The sequence below is a fragment of the Molossus molossus genome, unplaced genomic scaffold (assembly GCF_014108415.1).
Source record: "Molossus molossus isolate mMolMol1 unplaced genomic scaffold, mMolMol1.p scaffold_m16_p_14, whole genome shotgun sequence".
Taxonomy (NCBI): Eukaryota; Metazoa; Chordata; class Mammalia; order Chiroptera; family Molossidae; genus Molossus; species Molossus molossus.
The window spans coordinates 48,250,107-48,271,444 of NW_023425349.1; positions in this window are offsets into that span (position 1 = coordinate 48,250,107).

Genomic DNA, 21,338 nt, shown 5'->3' on the forward strand with positions numbered 1-21,338 from the left:
AAACATGTGCATAGAGAAAGAGAAGAGGAACTTCCGGTCAAGATGGCGGGTAGGTAAACGCGGTATCGCGTCCTCCCACAACCACATCAAAGTTACAACTAAACAACAGAACAACCATCATTCAAAACCGCCTGAAATCAAGCTGAATGGAAGTCCTACAAATACGGAATTTAAAAAAGCAGCCACATCCAGACTGATAGGAGGGGCGGCGGCGCGAGGGGAGGCGGCGGCTGCGGTGGCAGCAGCAGCGGCCCGACGGGCTGGTCCCACACCCAAGCGTGGCGGATAAAAATCAGGAGGCTCCCGCGGCTGGGAAGGTCCTTCCTGAGGACTGAGGGGTCCCCATCCCACACCAGGCGCCCCGCTCAGGGTTCCAGTGCCAGGAAGAGAGTCCCCATCACTTCTGGCTGGAAAAACCAGCGGGAACTGAGGCTCAGGGAAGCTGAAGCGGCTGGAGCCCCAGGCAGCTCCTTAAAGGGCCCGCGCACGGACTTATCGGACTCTCTCCCTCTAAGCTCGGAGGGGAGGCAGCTCGAGGGGCACCAGAGACATACAGGGAAGAACTGAGCTGTTTGGCACTGGAGCGAGGGCTGGAGAGGGGGTTTTCTCGGGGACAAATGTGCTGTCAGAGGCCTTTGTTCCTTTGGTGAGCCCTTCCCTGGGGTGGCAGACAGTCTCCATATCTGGGACTCCAGCAACCTGGCTCACACTGGTAGCCCCGCCCTGGTGATTCCCTGAGGCCCCGCCCCACACAACTTTCAAGCCCACCCAAGCTGTTGCCACTTGCTTAACCATGGGATTGGCCGGTCTTGGATCCTGCTTCAGGTTTTCCTAAATTCTTTCAAACGAGCAGCATCGGGTCTCAGTGATACTGAGTTCAAAATACTGCTTATAAGGATGCTCAATGAACTTAGTGAGAACCTCAGTAAACTTAGGGAGGGCCTCAAGGGCATAAAAAAGGACCAGTTAGAAATCATGGATACACAGTTAGAATTGAAGGAGGCATTAACTGAAATAAAGAATAATTTACACAGCTTCAATAATAAAGTACGTAAATCCAAGGAGCAAACCATCGATTTGGAATATAAGGAAGCAAAAAATGCCCAATCAGAACAGCAAAAAGAAAAAAGAATCCAAAAAAATGAGGATAGTGTAAGGAGCCTCTGGGACAACTTCAAGCGTGCCAACATTCGCATCTTGGGGGTGCCCGAAGGAGAAGAGAGAACAAAAAATCGAAAACCTGTTTGAAACAATAATGGCAGAAAACTTCCCTAACTTGGTGAAGGAAACAGACATACAAGTCCAGGAAGCACAGAGAGTCCCAAACGAGATGAACCCCAACAGGCCCACACCAAGACACATCATCATCAAAATGCAAAAGGTTCAAGACAAAGAGAGAATCTTAAAAGCAGCAAGAGAAAGGCAGCTAGTTACCTACAAGGGAGTTCCCATTAGGCTGTCAGCTGATTTCTCAAAAGAAACTTTGCAGGCCAGAAGGGAGTGGCAAGAAATATTCAGATTGATGAAAAGCAAGAACCTACAACCAAAATTACTCTATCCTGCAAAGCTGTCACTTAGAATCGATGGACATATAAAAACTTTCCCAGACAAGAAAAAGTTAAAGGAGTTCATCACTACCAAACCGTTATTATATGAAATGATGAAGGGTCTTTTTGAAGAAAAAGATAAAATGTATGAACAAACAAAATGGCAATGAATACATATCTATCATCAATGTAATCTACAAACAAAATGAACAGGTAGAACAGAAACATTCTCATAGATACAGAGAACATTTTGTTGGTTGCCAGTTGGGAGGGGGGTTGGGGGAATGGGTGAAAAAGGTGAAGGGATTAAGAAGCACAAATTCATTGCTAGACTGACAAACCTCAAAGGGAAAGGGGTTGGGGGGGGGGGAAGAAATAAACCAAAGAACTTATATGCATAACCAATGGACACAGAAAATAGTGTGGGAAAAGGTGGGAGGGGGGCGGGAGTGGGGAGGAGGGGGTCAATGGGGGAAAAAATGTGAAACATATGTAATACATTTTACATCCAACAATAAAGATTTGGAAAAAAAAAAAAAGAGAGAGAGAGAGCGAGAAAGAGAAGAAACTGACAGCTGTCAGAGGGGAAGGAATCTGGGGAACTGGATAAAAAATATGAAGGAATTAAGCAAAGAAAAAACCTGTAGACACAGACCACTGTATGGTGATTTCTGGAGGAAAACGGGGTCAGGGGAAGTATGAGAGGGTAAAGGAGAGATAAATGGTGATGGAATGCTTGACTTGTGGTGATGAATACACAATACAATATACAGATGATGTATTATAGAATTGTATACCTGAAACCTATTTTATTTTATTAACTAATGTCATCCCCAATAAATTCAATACAAATTAAAAAAAAAAAAAACTGAGAGACTAGACAGCAGGAAAATCCCAAGAAATAACAGTCGGATGTATGCCCTTTCCAGGACATTGGTATTAAAGAACAAAGTAATTTATGAAATGTAGGAGATAACAGTGCCTAGTTAAAGAAAGCAATGCATTTAAGATATGAGAGGCAGGAATAACAAACACTGTTACTGAACAAATTAATTACCATAAATTCTAAAAAACAATACTTTTAAAAATCTTATAAAATATAGTATTTTGTTTTAGTTAACCTCTACTAATCAGTTAGTAATAATGAAAACACAGCTGTTATTTTGAAACTTAAATTTTCTCCACTTTGGTTCCTCTACCATTTCAATTTGAATTTCAGAGGCTCAAATACAGCATCCAAGCCAGTATCAAAGGTGTGAGAGGTGAAATGATTGGCTCAGTCTCATAAATATTTGGAAACCAGACTTCAATGGGCTGATTATCTCTTCAAGAGAACTTAGTAGGGCGAGTGGTTCTTCGGTGTAGACAAAACAATAGTTGATAGACACACTACACTAGCAACTCACATTTATTTTTTTCATCAATGTCGTAGAATCATCAATAATGAAGTGTCCCAGTATAAACTGCATTGCAATAATCAACAAGCCAACAAAATGGGTCGTTTACTAAAATGAAGAAAGTCTGAAGAGTGTGTGTTTTGAGCCATCCAGTGTAATTAGTTCTTGGTTTCTCTGCTGGGACGGTTAAAGAAGGGAGTCAGACTACATTAATATCAATGCTGATAAAATTGCTGGGGACATAGGGACTTCAACTGTTGAGAAGCAAGCTGAGTCTACCAATTTGTTTTAAACCAACATTTAACAAAGCTTTCTGAAAATATCACATATGGCATGTATCAACCTATGACATGTGCCCAATAACAGACATAAATTTAACTTGGGAAATTAGATATGAAAGGCATAATAGCCCATTAATAATTTGTATTATTCAACTCTAGAGACAATACACAAGTAATTAGGTGTGACACCATCAGTGGACAATTTTGACCACCAGGGCTGTCATGATTGGGGGTTCAATGCAGGAATTTACAGTGAGGGAGAGGGAAATGTACTTTTTGAGTTGTTGGGGAAGGGTCTTCCAAGGAACTTCACATTGAAAGGAGCCTTCTTGAATGCATGTCAAGATTGCATAGGAATGAAGATGGTGGAAGGAAGGAAGGAAGGAAGGAAGGAAGGAAGGAAGGAAGGAAGGAAGGAAGGAAGGAAGGAAGGAAGGAAGGAAGGAAGGACTGGCTATGTCACTGCTGAGAGAGATGACTTTCACTGAAAACGCAAACCAACAGTGGATGGATAACATTGTTGGAGTAATGTTGTCATTTACTAGAAATGGTTATCATCAGTGGGCAACAAACTAGCCGTGAATATCATAGAGGGAATGCAGAGAATAACAATTACAGACCTTTCATCAAGAAACTTACATTTGATTTGAGACATCCACAAACAAAAGTGTCCTTAAGAATCTAGAGCAGCCCGGCTGATGTGGCTCAGTAGTTGAGTGTCGACCCATGCACCAGGAGGTCACTGGTTCAATTCCCAGTCAGGGCACATGCCCACGTTGTGGACCCGATCCCCAGTGGGGGGCATGAAGGAGGCGGCCAGTTGATGTTCTCTGTCGTTGATGTTTCTATCTCTCTCTCTCTCCCTCTCCCTTCTTCTTCCTCTAAAGTCAATAAAGAAAAACTAATTTAATAAAAAGAATGCAAAGCAGTATGCATATAGTTACTCCAAAAAAGTACTAAATATAATTATCATTATTGTGTAGAAAAAAATGTTTAGCATAAAAGAGTCAAGAAAAGCTATTAGAGGAGTTACAATAAGAGCTGGTCAATCGAATTTCAAAGTGAAAGAGTGACGTGCATCCAGGTTGTGACAGACTAGGTGCCGGTGGGAATGATCACACTCTCTCAGAGGGATTCTGAGTAAATAGATTGCACGGCGGCACTGGGTTTTTGACTGTAGACTTCTTGGTCGCCTCGCTAAAGCTGACGTTCCCTTCTAGAACAGTGCTGCCCAGTCGAGTTTTCTGCGATGAGGGAAAGGATTTATTTGTGCAGTCCCAGATTGTAGCACATTTGGCTACAGAGCACTTGAAATGTGGCTAGCGCAACTTAGAAACTAAATGTTGATTTTATTTAATTCTAATTAATTAAAATTTAAAGGTAAGTAGCCACATGAGGCCAGTGGTGTCAGTGACAAACAGCACAGCTCTAAAGAGGAGGGAAATCGCAGTGGGTTTTAAATAGGGAATGACACGATAGAAACCATATTTTAGGCAGATTAATTTGGCAGCAGTGTTGAGGAAAGTTAGGAGGAAATAGATTGTGCTGGATTTATAAACCTAGGGGAATAGACAACTTGAAAATATGAGTATTCTGATTATGAGCATGATGTATTATTGCTCCTTTTATTTCGGTTTTTCAATTTTTAAATACCTCGCAACAGTTTGTTTTTTTTTTTATCCTCATCCGAGGACATTTTTCCATTTTTTGTACAGACAGAGTGGGAGGGAGAGAGAGAGGGAAACATCGATGTGAAGGGACACATCGAGTGGCTGCCACCCGCACAACCAACCAGGGCCGGGGACAAACTGCAACCGAGGTACATGCCCTTAGCGGGAACCGAACCCAGGTCTCTCCGGACCGCAGGCGGACGCTCTAACCGCTGAGCCAAACCAGCCAGGGCACCTTGCAACAGTTTTTATAAACACATGACAACACAATTCATAATAAAAATATGGAAACAACCCAGATGTTCATCAAAAAAACATTGGATACATAAAATACAATGGAATAGTCTATTACAAAGAAAATTAAAGAACCATAGCTGTATGCAACATTAAAATAATGTTAGGTAAATGAAGACACAAAATGATACACATACTCCATTCAAAAAAAGATAGAATAGTAAGCGAAGCAAAATTGTATTACTTATATACATAGTAAAATCATTTAGAAAAGCGAAGAGATGATTTACCTTAAAGTTCAATGTAATAATTTCCTCTACACGGAAGGGATGAGGTGGCCACACAGAGGATTTCTAGGGTTGTATCATTAAACCGGTTATTTCTTGATCTAGGTGGTTGTACCCTAGGCATTCACTTTATAGTTATTCATTAAACCATAAATATATGTTTTATGAACTTCCCAGTATGTATGTCATAACAACCAAAGAAATAGATTAAACAAGCAATTATTTAAAGTAAAAATAAAATTGAAGTTTTTAAAATAAAGGAGAGATTCTTGTTCACAAGAACACAGCCATAAATTCTTTGTAGCTCTTTCCCTTCCAACGGTAGGTGGGCTCCTTCCCTACTCACTGAATCTAGGCTGGTCTGGTGACTGCCTTTGGCCATTAAGACCTTAGCAAATGTGACGCAAGAAAAGGCTGGAAGGGTGCTTTCGTGTAGGGATTTGCCTTCTCTTGAAGCTTTTGAAACCCAGTTGCCACTTGAAGAGGCCCTGGCTGACCTGCCCTGTGGCCTGACTTCACCTGCAGCTAAGTGTAGGACCTGCCCACCTGGTTTGGCTCAAATCGCCAAAGCATTGACTTGCCAGGTAAAAATAATCCTTTAAAACCTCTGAGTTTTGGAGAGGGTTGTTTTCAGCAAAAGCTAGTTATCAAAGGAACAGAATATTTAGACATTCCCAGGTACCAAAACAGAATACCTTAGTACCACTGGGTAAAGATTCCGAATTAAAAAAAAAAAAACATACTGAAGTACCCAGTTCTCATTTTCCAGTCAACATAAACCAACAAAGGGTGAAGAATAGCGTGTTGCTTTTGACTAACCTCTGGCATAAATTTATCACACCAATTCTTTTAAAAAGACAAAGGGGAAAGAACAGAAAATATAATCAACCACAATTTTGCAGTCATAGGAAAGTTATAAGTTAACCACTTTTGAATCACTCTTCTGCAGAGACAACAAGGCTCACAGTAAATAGTAACTCAAGGAGGGCATTGGACGAGAGGGACAGAGAAAATATGGCCCAGATCATTGCTTTCTAATATTGCACATCATTGTGAGGAGAAAAATACAGCACTTTTATTTTTATTTTATTTATTTATTTATTTTTTATCCTCACCCGAGGACATTTTTTGTTCAGATAGAGTGGGAGGGAGAGAGAGGAAGAGAGAAAGAAACATCGATGTGAAAGGGACACATTGAGTGGCTGCCACCCGCACGACCCAACCAGAGCCGGGGATAAACTGCAACCAAGGTACGTGCCCTTAGCAGGAACCGAACCCGGGTCTCTCAATACAGAACTTTTAAAAAATAAATATTTCTGGTGTTCATTTGAGTCATGAGTAAATCTTCAGAAGGGACCACCGAGGTGGTTTAGGTTGAAATAGAATGGCAAACAAAAGAGAGATTAAGATTTCTAAGGGTTACAGAATTTGACTACAATACTCTCAGAAGCAGGTAGAGGATTCAGAAGAGAAAGTTTGCCTACACTCTCTGAAGTGTTCCTGTATTTGTTATTTAGTCACTTCCTGATTCCTTTAAGTGCTTTTCAGTGAAAGAATTGGAAGGGGAGGGGGGGGGAGGGGAGGGGAGGGGAGGGGAGGGGAGGGGAGGGGAGGGGAGGGGAGGGGAGGGGAGGGGAGGGGATTGTCGGGGCAGGAACCAGGATGAGGGGGTGGGGGAGCTGCAGCATGTGGGAGAGATGGAGAAGATCCTGCAGAAATGGAAGAAGGTGATTAGTACCAATTATTGCACCAAAGAAAATAAAAACATCCTGACTATCAGAGTTCTGGGCAAAGAAAACCTTGGAGAACTTTCCTGGGCCTGAAAAGGGAATGTGGGCTGAGAAGTCAAAAGGCCTGTATGCAATTTCCTAACATGTAGAAAAATTGCACCGAGTGCCCACAAAATAATTAGTCCTAGATGCTGAAGTTAGGTATACCAGAAGTACTTGTCTGCTTTCTCCTAGGTTCTGACTCTGAGTTCATGGTCAACAAAAATACCTATCTTTTCCATCAGTGACATATAGCACACATCTAAGATATTTAACTTTCTGTCTACATAGCTATGAATGTCACGCACACCTCCGTATACTTTCAGAACACTCACCTTTACCTTTATTTCAGATAGTGTTTTCACAAGAATCCATATGGTCTCCTAATTAACTTCTCTACCACCATTAAGAAAAGCAAGTTGTACCTATAACGACTCTGTAGTATAAAATTTAGACATCAGAGCATGGTGTAGACAGGCCTCCTGCTCCCCCTCCCCCTTTTTAATCCTCACCAGAGGATCTGTTTCCATTGATGTTTAGATGGAGTGGAAAGGAGAAAGGGAGAGAGAGTAACATGGCTGGGAACCGAACCTGGGACTGGTCAGAGGGCCAACACTAACGGCTGATCCAAACCGGCCAGGGCAACAGGCCTTTTTCGAAAGCTGCTTCTTTTTATTGCCTCCTCTAATGGATTGAACATCACCACATCGCAAAAGGCGGGACAGAAAGGTGATGTTTTGACAAAATGAGCGTGGTTGTTTGGAAGCAGCCCCTGAAGCAGGAGCTCCGAATTGGGGGCCCGTGTGGATTTCTCCATAATGCAGATGGAAACTTCATGATATATTTAAATCCTCTTCCTCAAACATTTCCCTGATTTGTTGCCAGGCCACCACTGAATTTAGTAATCCAGACAGATTACCATAGGGGTTCTATTTTTAGGGTCCTTCTGTTACTGTGGCTGCTGCAGTTGATCGGATTACAGCTAGTATATCCTACCCATGAAAAACACATTGATTCTTAAGGAGAAACCTGCCCTCCACTCCCAGTGACAACGTCAGACTCATCGCTGGATATTTCTCTCTGATTTTATTTTGGAGTTCCATTGTGGCCAATCCATTATTAACTCATGAGACAGCGTGTTGTCTTTTAGCTTTGCTCTGTGCCTTTCAGCACCTGCTCACTAGTGTGTGTGTGTGTGTGTGTGTGTGTGTGTGTGTGTGTGTGTTGGGGGAAGATAGGTGATGGAAATGCATGCTGTGGGTCACAGAGGACATATTTCTCTGATTCTGAGGGCAAAAAAAATGTAACCAGACATTACTCTCTCCTACAAGTGACAATATCTCCATCTATTGGTGAAAATGAGCTTAATCATCATATTCTCTTCTACTTCACTGGCATTTACACATTTATCTCAGAATGTAAGTTGTATTTTACCTTTAGACATTAAAATTTTTCCCAAGAATAAATGTTTACTGAGCCAAATTGGAGCCTTCCCTGCAGTCTTACAAGGGAGAAATAATTGCATTTACTTCAGGGGAAGTCTGGCCCCCAGCACTGTTTCTCAGTATCTAGGTATAGAGTTTGTCAGTTATTTCACTCAGGATTTTTTTTGCAAAACATTGGAAGGGAAGCACTTATAAAGTGTAATAAAATAACAAGTTGAATTAATTTCAAGTGGATTCTTGTATTTGGTCTAAGAAGTAAATTACCCAACAAATGCCTCATCTCCCATAAAAAAAAGTTTTATCAATTTCGTGGTAATTACACTACAGTGAATGAGTATATATTATACACATATAAGCAAATATATTACTTTTTTTAAGGAATATTGGCTACAGAAGACTGTTAAGATTTTTCCATTTCATAGGTTACTTCAACCTCAGTCGAAAAGTTCTTGGAATATAAAGCCAATAATTTTAGGCTGTCATTTACAAATGTTCTTAATTACGTTATTGTTATTTGTTCATGGAAACTCCGGATGTTTTAAAACTAATCTTCCAATTCATATTAAGTTATACAGCTTTTAGTAAAAAAAAAAAATTATTTACATAAATATAAATACCGAGTTATCAGACACAGAACCTAGATGGCGATGAAGAACGCTGAGCTTGCAGGAGAGGTCCACCAGGTGGCAGCACTCACATGAGCCTTGTACTTGAAATACCAGAACCTCCACTTAGTTGGTGTGCCACCGGAATTTGGTCTCTCCAGAAGGACTGAATCCAGTTACCCAATGCAAAAGAGTAAGATCTCAAGTCAGAATACAAATCGATTCGTGTAAAATTGTGGATATTTCTTTCCTGGAGCTGTAATATCAGAATTTACAGAAAGAAACCAGTAAATAAGTAAATACAGATCCATGGGCACACACACACACATTTATCTCCTATCTCTGTGTGTTGGACAATCCTAAAAGCAATCACACTCCAGTAGATATGCACGCCACTGACTAGATCTTGGTTCCTAAAATCAGTCTCCCTTAAAAGGAACCAGGGCTCTTTGGAGAAATGAGTGATTCCAAATAATGACATAAAAGAAGAAGGTAATCTTGTGGACACACCCTACTCCAGATCCTTGGGGTGCCAATAAATAAAGATGTCAGCCACAGAGGAGAAGGCCAAGAGACTGAAGACTTGCTGTCCATTGGGCCCCTGGGCAAAGCTAAGAGCCATTCACCTCTAGTCTTAATATGAGCAGGAAATAAATCCTTGCTTGTTTAAGCCTTAACTCATCATACTTTCTTTTATCTGGAGCCAGAAACAGTCTAAAACTGATCTAACATTTAAATGTACAAATGCAATATTAGAAAATTTCTCGGCTCAGCTGGTGTGGCTCAGTGACTGAGCATCGACCCATGCACCAAGAGGTCGCCAGCTCAATTCCCAGTCAGGACACATGCCCAGGTTGTGGGCCAAGTCCCTAGTGCGGTGCAGAAGACTGCCAATCAATGTTGTTTCTGTCTCTCTCTCCCACTCCCTTCCTATCTCTCTAAAATGAATAAAGAAAATAAAATTTTTAAGAAAATCTCAAAATAATGATATAATGAACACACAATTGTAGGATTATGTGGGGTTATAGAGATTGGTTAAAAGTGATATATAGCATTTTCTTAGTTTAATAACATGAATACTTACTTGTACAAATACAAAAAAAATACATAAAGAAGTATTTATGCCCTGGCCGGTTTGGCTCAGCGGTTAGAGCATTGACCTGCGGTCCAGAGAGACCCGGGTTCGGTTCCTGCTAAGGGCATATACCTTGGTTGCAGTTTGTCCCCGGCCCTGGTTGGGTAGTGCGGGTGGCAGCCACTCGATATGTCTCTTTTACGTCGATGTTTCTCTCTCTCTCTCTCCCTCTCTCTCTCTCTCTCCTACTCTGTACAAAAAATGGAAAAGTGTCCTCGGGTGAGGAAGGATAAATAAATAAATAAATAAATAAATAAATAAATAAATAAATAAATAAATATAAGTATTTACAGTGATCTATGGTATTTTCTAGGTCTATTCTGGGATTTTTTTCTCAAGAATAGACAAAAAAAAGTCAAAACATTTTTCTTCTTTTTTCTCTGCACAGCTGGAAAATAATAAAATGTTTCCAATATAAAGGATATGATTAATTTATTCTTTGGGAATAGATTTTTTAAATCCCTTGAAAGAAGTAGTTTAATAATATCTAACATCATATGTTGTTAATGAATGTGTTGTTGTTTTTTCTTCCTTACATTTCCAATATTCTCCTTCCATTTCTTCTCATTTTGTGTCAGGTAGATACCCTCAGTTCAATACTGACGGTCTTAAACACTTAAAAATCTCCCTTTAGACGCAGTGGTTCTCAACCTTCCTAATGCCACGACCCTTTAACACAGTTCTTCGTGTTGTGGTGACCCCCAACCATAAAATTATTTTTGTTGCTACTTCATAACTGTAATTGTGCTACTGTTATGTCTTAGACGACCCCTGTGAAAGGGTCGTTCCACCCCCAAAGGGCTCGCGACCCCCAGGTTGAGAACCCCTGCTGGAGTGTGCCATGGCCTCGGGCACTCTGCAGGAAAGCCAAGTGCTGGCACAGCACCCAGGACGGGAAGCAAGGAGTATTTAAAAGGGATCGTTTATCCAAGGTCAGGGATGCTTTCTGCCAGACTTCTGTTTTCAAATTACTGAGTTCTAAAAGAAGTTATTAATTCTCAATGACAGTTGACAATGTCAATAGCCAGCAAAGTGTTTCTGCTAGTTCACATTACTGTTTTCCCCCGTGATTAGCATTGGAAACATTCCGTAGCCTCACTATTTTCCTATTTGTTACCAGCGCAGCCATGGTGATTCTAGCAAGAGGTTGCCGAACGTTATGCCCCCTCTCACAGATCCATTCACTTCAACAGGACAAAAATTCACTTTCAGATTGAAAGTGTGGACATGGTGAGCTTCAGTTTCCTCAGGACACCCAAGTGTTCAGCAGGTCACTGGATGTGCAAGGCTAGAGCTCTAGGCAATCAACGCGTACATGTTAGGTTTGAAGGTCACCAGAATATGGATGGAAGATAAACACATACATGTGAATTATCTTGACATGTGACCATTAGTGAGCCCAGTATGCCCCCCGGGGTAATACCGACTGAAAGCTCGTGTCCTGCTGCAATTCACATGTTGAAACCTAATCCCCAAGGTGATGGTATTAGGATTTGGGGCCTTTGGTATATGCTATGTCATGAGGTTTAGTGATCTTACAAAAGAGACCCCAGAGAGACTCCTCGGCCCTTCTGCCACATGAGGTTACCCCAAACGCCGGCTGTCTACGAACTAGGAAGAGCGATCTCACCAGACACAACCCTAGACTTCCCCGCCTCCAGAACTGTGACAAATGAGTTTCTGTTGTGTGTAAGGCATCCACACACCCAGTGTACGGAATCTAGTGAAAGCACTACTGTGTTACACATATAATGTAGACAGATAGCTTTCCCCATTGTTGGTAATTTTCGCTCTTTTATATTCTTGCAAAAATGTTTTCCCTTACTTTTCATGTCTACAGCTTATGTCTCCCGGGCTACACTATACACCCTAAGAAGAAATACAACATTCTTTCTGGTTCTTGATATTTTGTTGCACACTTCTTTGTACAACTTGGGAGGAAGTGTTTAAAGTTTACCACTAGATGGCAGTAAAGATCCAAATTTGGATGAAACCATGGTGGAAAACTCCCACTAGTAGTAATTTTGAAATAAATTATGAATTTGCACATTTAAGGTCAATGTAAAAGTTATATTGAAAAATACTTTAGCTAATACATATCTTCAGAAAAGATTCCAGCATACAATTCTTAAAAAGCAGATTCTCTTGGGGGGAAAATGGAAATATTAAAGCCAAGAGGTTAAAAAGCACAAGTGAGCATGATATGCCTATTTGTATGACAACTATGCCCTCCACAACTCCTTAAAGAAAAACTTACAAGCTTTGTACACAATATGACAATCATGCATAAAACATGAAGTCTAGTCCTGTGCCTTTTGTCAAAAATCATGTACTTCCTCAACAAGTAGAGACATTCTTTTCATTTAATATTTTAACAATTTTCATTCTAGCATTTTCTTTATTTTTCTGGAAATACAAAATATATAACAATGTTAGAATGGTAAATAATAATTCTCACTATATTTAATGGAATTATTAAAAATTTTTAAAGAATTTCACAGTTTCTTTTTTGGGGGCCAGCATTTTCTTTTCTTTTTTTTTTTTATTCTCACCAGAGGACATTTTTTTTTTTTTTTTTTTTTTTTTGCATTTATCTTAGATAGAGTGGGAGGGAGAGAAGGAGGAAGTGAGAGAGAGAAACATCAATGTGAGAGAGACACATCAAGTGGTTGCCACCCACACAACCCCAACCGGGGCCAGGGACAAACTGCAACCGAGGTACGTGCCCTTAGCGGGAACCGAACCCGGGACTCTCTGGTCCACAGGCCAAAGCTCTAACGGCTGAGCCAAACCGGCCAGGGCTGGCCAGTATTTTCTTTTAGAAAAGTTATAGTGTTGTCTTTACCATCTTTAAGTATGCATATCTTTTGTCTTCTTTGCATAATGTAAATAGTTACAATAAAACATTGTTGTTATGAAGCCTTTGCTCTAAACACCACTATTTACGCCCTGCGAACAGAGATCATGGGAGCCTGTCACCCCTCCGTGGACAAATTCACCTCCAAAAAAGTATCACAAAAGTAGGATGGGTTAGTGAATAGCCCAGTGGTTCAGACGTTCCTCCTCTCAGCTCCATACTGATGTCATTTCTCACTCAACATGCCCTGGGATAAGTCACCCATCACTCAGTCGAAGGTGGTAGCTTAGTTTATGATGGTACCAGTGTGAGGGGCGTATAATTGACCGTTTTGTTTTGTTTTTATTTTACTTTGTTTTGTTGTTGTTTTCTTTTTAGTTTTTGTCCTGTAAGATGGAAAATTACTTAATCTTTAAAATAAAGATGGAATAGAACTGGTAAAGGAAAAAATTTAAAACAGAAATTAGCAGTAATGAGTCCCATGAGGTCTAAATGCCTCACTCTGCAGGCATTTATATATCTGTTCATGGAGACCATCAAAACACTGAGAAACAAGGAGAAACAATGAACTAACTGAATTCACTTTTTTAAAAAGTATTTAATAAATGATTTTACTATAGTGTTCCTTTAAATAAATCAAATTTGTGTTTTTATATGTAAGTGGGTTTTTCTGTTTAATTTTTTTGTTTGTTTCAGAAAGACATAAACCTAACCCAAAACACAAACCAATATTTACTTGTAATTCAAAAAAAAAAAAAAAATCTTAGAAAAACTATCATACAATGACTAGGTCATAAATTTCACATAAGTCTTAGCTTTAATTTGGAGCAAATGTAAACCCTCTCCTTTTGTCTTTGGTTAAGAGTCTTTCTTCCAAACAATGCCAGAACCAATGGACTTCCAATGCTGTCTTCTTTAAAATCCAAGGACCATCCTCTACGGAACAATTAGCCAGTCTCTCACATCCCGTCAACCTCCAATGTCAAGTCCCCCCAGGTAGAAGAGAGAAGTCAGCCAGCAAACAATAGAGCTCAAGGACATTGAGCCTTCCCTGAAACCTTCCCTCTGTAACGACACACCTTCTCCTAAGACACCCCAAAAATGTTCGACGGTGGCCAGGAGAGGAAGTGGCCGAGGAACTGAGGAACTAAGCTTTTTGTTTCTGGACATAGAAATATCTAGAAGTAGACTTAAATCAGACTGAAATTCACACAAGATGGCACTAAAAGTTTATTTTTCCTCTCCTTACACTGAATATGCGCGCTTATGAAGAAGAATGGATCCTTTTTAGACATCGTAAAGGAGTTACATTCGGGATCAGCTCTATGGGTATCCAAGCTGTGCGGTAGGACAGGGGCCCTTGTTCAGAAATGTCATGTTTGGTTTGATGGGCTGCTCTCACAGTCGTGAAATTCTCAATAGCTTTTAGACAAGGAGCCCACAGTTCTGATTTCCCACGAAACCATGCTTGGCTGTATCTCCTCTGTGCCTTCAGGTTATGACATGACTTCATTTTCTTAATCCCAGTAGAGACAAGCCAATAAGATTTTTCCCTTTCTCTCTTTCTTTTTTTGTTTTTTTGTTTTTATCCATTTGAAAATTAACATAAGTCGGTTCTGCATATGACTAGGTAGAGAAGTTTTGTGTGTTTCTCTGATATCTCCCCCCCATGGCAATAAATTTAGAAAGACTACACCAGAAAGCTGAACATAGAGAATTGAGGAAGAAAATACACAGATGCTGGGTAAATCCGGATGAAATATTTAAAGTATAAAAGTTGAGGCATTTGAAATCAATAGCTGGTGTGCATTCTGACAACACAAACATTCCAGTGGTCACAGCCTTCATGGAAATGGAATGAGAGTAATTGTTTCCAGTTAGAAGCAGCTAACCGGACATTTATTTCCATTAGACTGGCCAAGACAAAACAGCCTTCCTGCCACGTGGGTTGTGTGGTGAATGACTGCCTGGGGCTCCGGCTGAGTTTCTATGGAGGCCTGTGGTGGGGCCGACTGAAGGAGACTCTGAGACGTCCCAAATTAACACACAGTGGGCAGGAGACTGAGAGGAAGAGACGAGAGTATTTAACCAATGAATAGCTGCGAGGCAACTGGATAAACTGCTCGTATCCTGAATATATGTTAGAGCTCTCAATCGGCTTCTGTAGTGACCACCGGACTCCACAGCCCCACACCCGCAGGGACTCTCAGGACTGTTGCCTGCAACCAATCACAAGCAGGACACGTTTCTTCCTTACTGACTGTGCACCTATCACAGAACTGCCCCGGCTTCACCTTTCCCAGCTCCCACTTCTCTGTGGCCAATGTCAATTTTTCAAAACAATTTACATCTTTCTTCCCGGAACATGATGTATGAAATGCCCATCAACTCCAGGACAGTGGCATGTCTGTCCCTTCCACCGAGCCCTGCTGCGACAGCGTAGATTTCATGCCCCAGGATCTGGTCTCAATCAACTCTTTGCTTTAGAAAAGCTTTCCATGAAAGGTTTTTGTTTAACAGGCCACACACACACACACACACTCACACACACACACTCACAGTGAAATCCTTGCTAAGCAGATGTATTCACGTCATTTCATTTCCTAATGTTTTACATTCCACGCTGCTCCTTTCCACAGGTGCTTTCCCTACCTTTACATTGGATCCCTTTGTAGTTTCACATTCACAGAAAAACATAGACAATATATAAGCTTTCCACTACTTAAAGGCTGACCCTATTGAATTCAATTATCTGCAGTGAGACAGGAATCTAAAGAATATAATCCATAACAGTTTACAACATGCAAGAAATCTCATCCCATTTATCTTTGCTGTAGCTAAAAATGATATAATATTTCTGATACTATACAACATTTCAGAGTGCATTGTCAACTCAAAGGAAGGTTTCTTCGGTAGGAATGCATTGCAGGCTCCTCAGAGGAGCAGCAGCTACTATGAACGAATGTTTGCTGAGTTGTCTGTATGTGCTAGTGTGCATTTAGTTTCCATCACAGCTGTGGGGGAGAAGGAAATTTCCCCTTTTTCCTTCAGTTCTTCTGGCTGATCTAATACTCAGATTGACACTAGACAGATTCACAGGACAAAATAACCAAATTAGATTACGTATGTCCATGCAAGGGTTCTGTGAGCATGTAGGGCCCGAGGACAAATCGGGTGTTTGAGGCTTATATGTCATTTTTGGCTAAGAAGAAAGGGGAGTAGTGGTCTGCACTTCAAAAGGAGGGTAAGTGGTTCACAGGTGGATGAGAAGGAGCAAACATTTGGCAAACATATTCTGGCTGGACTACCCAGAAACAAGGGACACAGGGGCAAGGCGCTAACAGTCCGACTTACTGGGTTCCTCCCTCTCCGCCCAGTTCCCATTAAACCGTAGTTCTCTGTGATGGGACTTCCCTTCCCGGGCAGGTCCTCTGGCTAAATTCTCTTAGGCAATTTGAGGAAAGTCACAAGTTCTTTCTGAGTCTTGTTTTTCTTCTTCTTCTTAAAAATAACCAGTTTAAAATACTATTCCTCCAAAGACATATTTTGAGGCGGCAAACTCACCTTTCCCTGACAGCCACCAGCATCTTCATGCTGTAATGAGCAAGGTGAGAAGCAAGAAGAGGCGGGAGGGCCGCGCCGGGCAGGGCGGTGAGTGCTGGGCGGGGTCCGGGCAAGCAGCCCAAGTCTGAACTGTGGTCACGAGGCTCGTACCTTCTCTGAGTCATTTTTCAGTCGTGGAGTAAACAGTGGTAACAATGCACAAAGGTGCCCTGTGCACACATCGAAGCTGAAGAAAGGATTTGGAAGGCGGGTCACTGTGGCTACGGGGTTACCATCCCCAGCTTCTCCCGTTGCAGCTGAAGAAAGGATCGATTCCACGTGACTGCGCTTTGAGTTTCGGGACACCCAGGGCCCTGCCTGCATTTCTGGCTCAGCCTGAAGCAGCTACACAGACTCCAGTGCAAGAATTTCCTTTTTATATCATTCAATTTTTTTAAATCATTTCAGTTCAGAGTTAAGAATTAGCCTAATCTGCCCTGGCCGGATTGGTTTATGGATTAGAGTGTCGGCCCTCGGCCCAGAGAGACCCGGGTTCCTACAAGTGAAGGGCACTTACCTAGGTTGCAGTTTGTCCCCAGCTGGTTGGGGTCGTGTGGGTGGCAACCAGTCCATGTGTCTCTCTCACATCAATGTTTCTCTCTCTCTCTCTTCTTCCCTCTTTGCCTCCTGCTCTATCTGAAGATAAGTGCAAAAATGTCCTCGGGTGAGGATAAAAAAATTTTAAAAATAAATAAATAGATAGCATTAGCTTAATCTAAGTTTAATCACCACAAGAGCTATGTCACCTATAGCAAAAGAGATGGAAAAAATAAAACTGCATTCAATCATATTGACTGACTGGCCTATCATTAACAAATATCTTAGTATTCGGACGCTTTTTTTTTTTCATAGGTGATTTAATGTTCAACTGCCCTTCAATTTCTTATGCACCTATTGATGTCAGTCACTTTGCCTCCATTATTTCCAGTCTTCACAGAAACTCTGTAAGGCAAGTGGTAGTAGTAGTAGTAACAGTACTAGTAGTAGTAACAGTAATAATATTATACTGATGAAAAACTATAGCTTACAAAAGGTAATTGCTATGTTTAGGGTCACTTAGTAAGTGGTGGAGGCTTGATTAAATCTCAGATAGCTCGGGGTCCCAAGTCACTATCCCCTGTCCCGCTCTGCTCCCATATTATAACGAACCCTTAGCAAATTTTCATAAATGTTTTTTTCTTTTTTGCCAACAATATTCCATGACTTCCACAAAGAAAAATACCATAAGTCTCAACCCTCATTTACTAAATGTGGTCTTTTCAGCTATGATGTAGCTATGCCAATATATTGAACATGTCTTTTCAGCACCCCACAAAAATATTTTCTAAGGTAGTTATCTATTTCTTGTATTAAAATAATTAGGAGAACCATGACTTTCCTTGTTTTTGTTTTCTAAATGTTTTTATTGATTTTTTAGAGAGAGAGAGGAAAGGAGAGGGAGATAGAAACATCGAGGTGAGAGGGAAAAATTCATCAGCTGCCTCCTGCACGCCTCCCACTGGGGATCAAGCTGGACACCCAGGCATGTGCCCTGACCAGGAATCTAACTGGGACCTCTCAGTCCATGGGACAGTGCTCAATCCACTGAGCCACAACAACCAGGCGTGACTTTCTCTTTCAAAAGCAATGACAATTGGTAAACTTGCATAGACATTCCATGAAAGATTTTGAAAGCTATGTTACATAGAATATAATAACATGCTACTGTCCTACATATGGCATGTTATCTGTTACAAAAAGAGTTGTCATAATATCTCTATTCCTTCCCAAATCACCTAAGACTTTGCCACTTTTCCTTTAAGAGGTGAAATGTAATTGTGCTCAATCTTGTTACCTGATTGTAACTAAAATGTGGCAGAAATAATGATGAACCAGTATTGTTACATTATAACTAAAAAGTATAATTTGTAGAGAGTTCGCTTTTTGTATTTACACGGTTCTGTAACTTTGACAAATGCATAATGCATGTATCCACCACCACAAAATTTACAAAATAATTTAATTATTCTAAAAATGTCCTGTGCTTCCCTTACTCATTCCTCTCACTCCCCACCCCCACCCCACCATGCAATTACTCAACTTTTTGCTATCTTCATAGTTTAGGCTTTTTTTAGAATGTCATGTAGTTGGAATCATACAGTATGTAGTCTTTTCAGATTGGCTTCTTTCACTCAGCAATATGCATTTAAGATTCTTTTATGTCATTTCCTCCATGTCTTGATACCTCATTTCTTTTTATCACTGAATAATAAATATTCCATTGTGTGTATGTACCACAGTTTATTTATTCACCTACTGAAGAGCATCTTGGTTGCTTCCAAATTTCTGATATGAATAAAAGTGGAGTAACCATTTGCATGTGAGGTTTTGTGTGGATATAACTTTTCATCTCCTTTGGGTAAATACCTAACAGTGTGAATGCTGAATCATACGATGACATTTTGATTTTGAAAGAAACTGCCTGCCTTTCCCAATGGCCGCACCAATTTAAAATTCTTATGAGTGATAAGGGAGAGTTCCTGTTGCTCCACGAAATGCATTTTAGCCAGTCTAACAGGTGTGGAGTAGTCACTCATTGTTGTTTTAATTTGCAATTTCCTAATGATATTCACTGTCCTTTCATATGCTTATTTGCTATCTGAATATCTTTGGTGAGGTGTCCAGATGTTTTGCTTATTTTTTCAAAAAAACGTTGTTAGTTTTCTTATTGTTCAATTTTGAGTGTTCTTTGTACGTGTGAGATACTAGTCCTTTCTCAAATATTTGTTTTGTAAACTTTTCTTCCAGTTTGTGGCTTGTCTTCTTATTCTCTTTACAGTTTTTAGAGTAAAAGCATTTTATTTTATATATATTTTTTTTATTTTTGGTTTAATGAGGTCTAAAAATTTCTCATGAATCATGGAGAGCTATATATTTTTATCTTCTAGAAGTTTTCTTTATATCATCTTAATATGAAGACATATGTCCTTGCATCACGTTCTATTTGATTGTGTATTCACTTATCTCTCCTACTGTCTGAACTTTAGTCAGGAGCCTCTCAAGTAGGTTTGGATAAAATAAGTAGTTTAGCACCTTTGGAAAGTATTATCAGACAGAGTCTTAGCAAAATAATAATAGTTTTGCTAAGCTGGGAGTTTTGATGAGTTTTAATTAAGGACTATTTATATTTATAGTAGGTGTGAGCTGGCTAAAGGAACCAACATGGAATGTCGCAGCACCCCAAAACAGCAGCAGCAGGAATCCCAGGGGTCACACAGCAAGGATAGGAGAGTGTTGACAGCTGGAGCCACTGACAAGAAATTGTAATTGTAGAAACAGAAATGCTAACAAATCTGCCTAGAATCAGGGAGGAAGTGGAAGGAATACCTCCTCCTGATCTCGCATCTTCTACCACGTGCACTCATGGGCTGAATTCAGCCAGAAGTTAGAAGGCAAGAGGGCCTTAACGATGAAGTCTTCAAAAGTCTCCTTCCAAAGGAGAGCAGAACCCTGGCTGGTTTGGCTCAGTGGTTAGAGCATCGGCCTGCGGTCTGGAGAGACCCAGGTTCGGTTCCCGCTAAGGGCACGTACCTCGGTTGCAGTTTGTCCCCGGCCCTGGTTGGGTCGTGTGGGTGGCAGCCACTCGATGTGTCCCTTTCCCGTGGATGTTTCTCTCTCTCTCTCTCCTCCTCCCACTCTATCTGAACAAAATATGAAAAATGTCCTCGGGTGAGGATAAAAAAATAAAAATAAAAAAACAAAGGAGAACAGAAAAGAACGGACAATGGGTAGGGATGGAGAGGAAGGCAGAGAGAATAACTCACCTAGGCATTTTCCTTACAATTAATTTGAAGGGAATAAAATAGAGGTATGAATACAGTATTGACTGGCAGAAATATTTGTGGTAACTTGACCCTACTTTTAGAATAGTAATGATAAAAATATCTTGATAAATCCATCCTGTCTCAATACACCAGCCCAGCCTCCCTCTGATTTCCACTCAGGTGCTTTTCCTTTGCAAACAAGCACACAGGAGAGGTATCTTATGTAAGAGCAAAAAACTAAAAAATTCAAGGACTATAATAAGCAGCATATCTGCCAGCCTGTTTGGCTGATATATTATGGACCCAGTCATCATGATTCTTCCACAGGCTGCATGGGACCAGAGTGTGTGGAAGAAAGCAAAGGACAGTGATCAAGGCAAATCAAGTTACAACCGAGTGAATGCAGCTGCATAGTCAGAAATTCAAATCCCCAACTCAATTCTGCTGAGATGAATAAATTAAATTACTACCTATGTGGTCATGATATTGTCAGAGGAAAATAACTGATTTCTTTTTTTTACCAAAGAGTAAAGCAATTCAATGGAGGAAAGATAACCTGTTCCACAAATGGCGCAGGTGCAACTGGACATCCATCAGCTAAAAACAACAACAAAAGAATCTTGACCTAAGCCTCACACTTGACACAAAGAATTAGTTCAAAATGGATTACAAACTGAAATGTGAGATGGAAAACTCTAACATTTT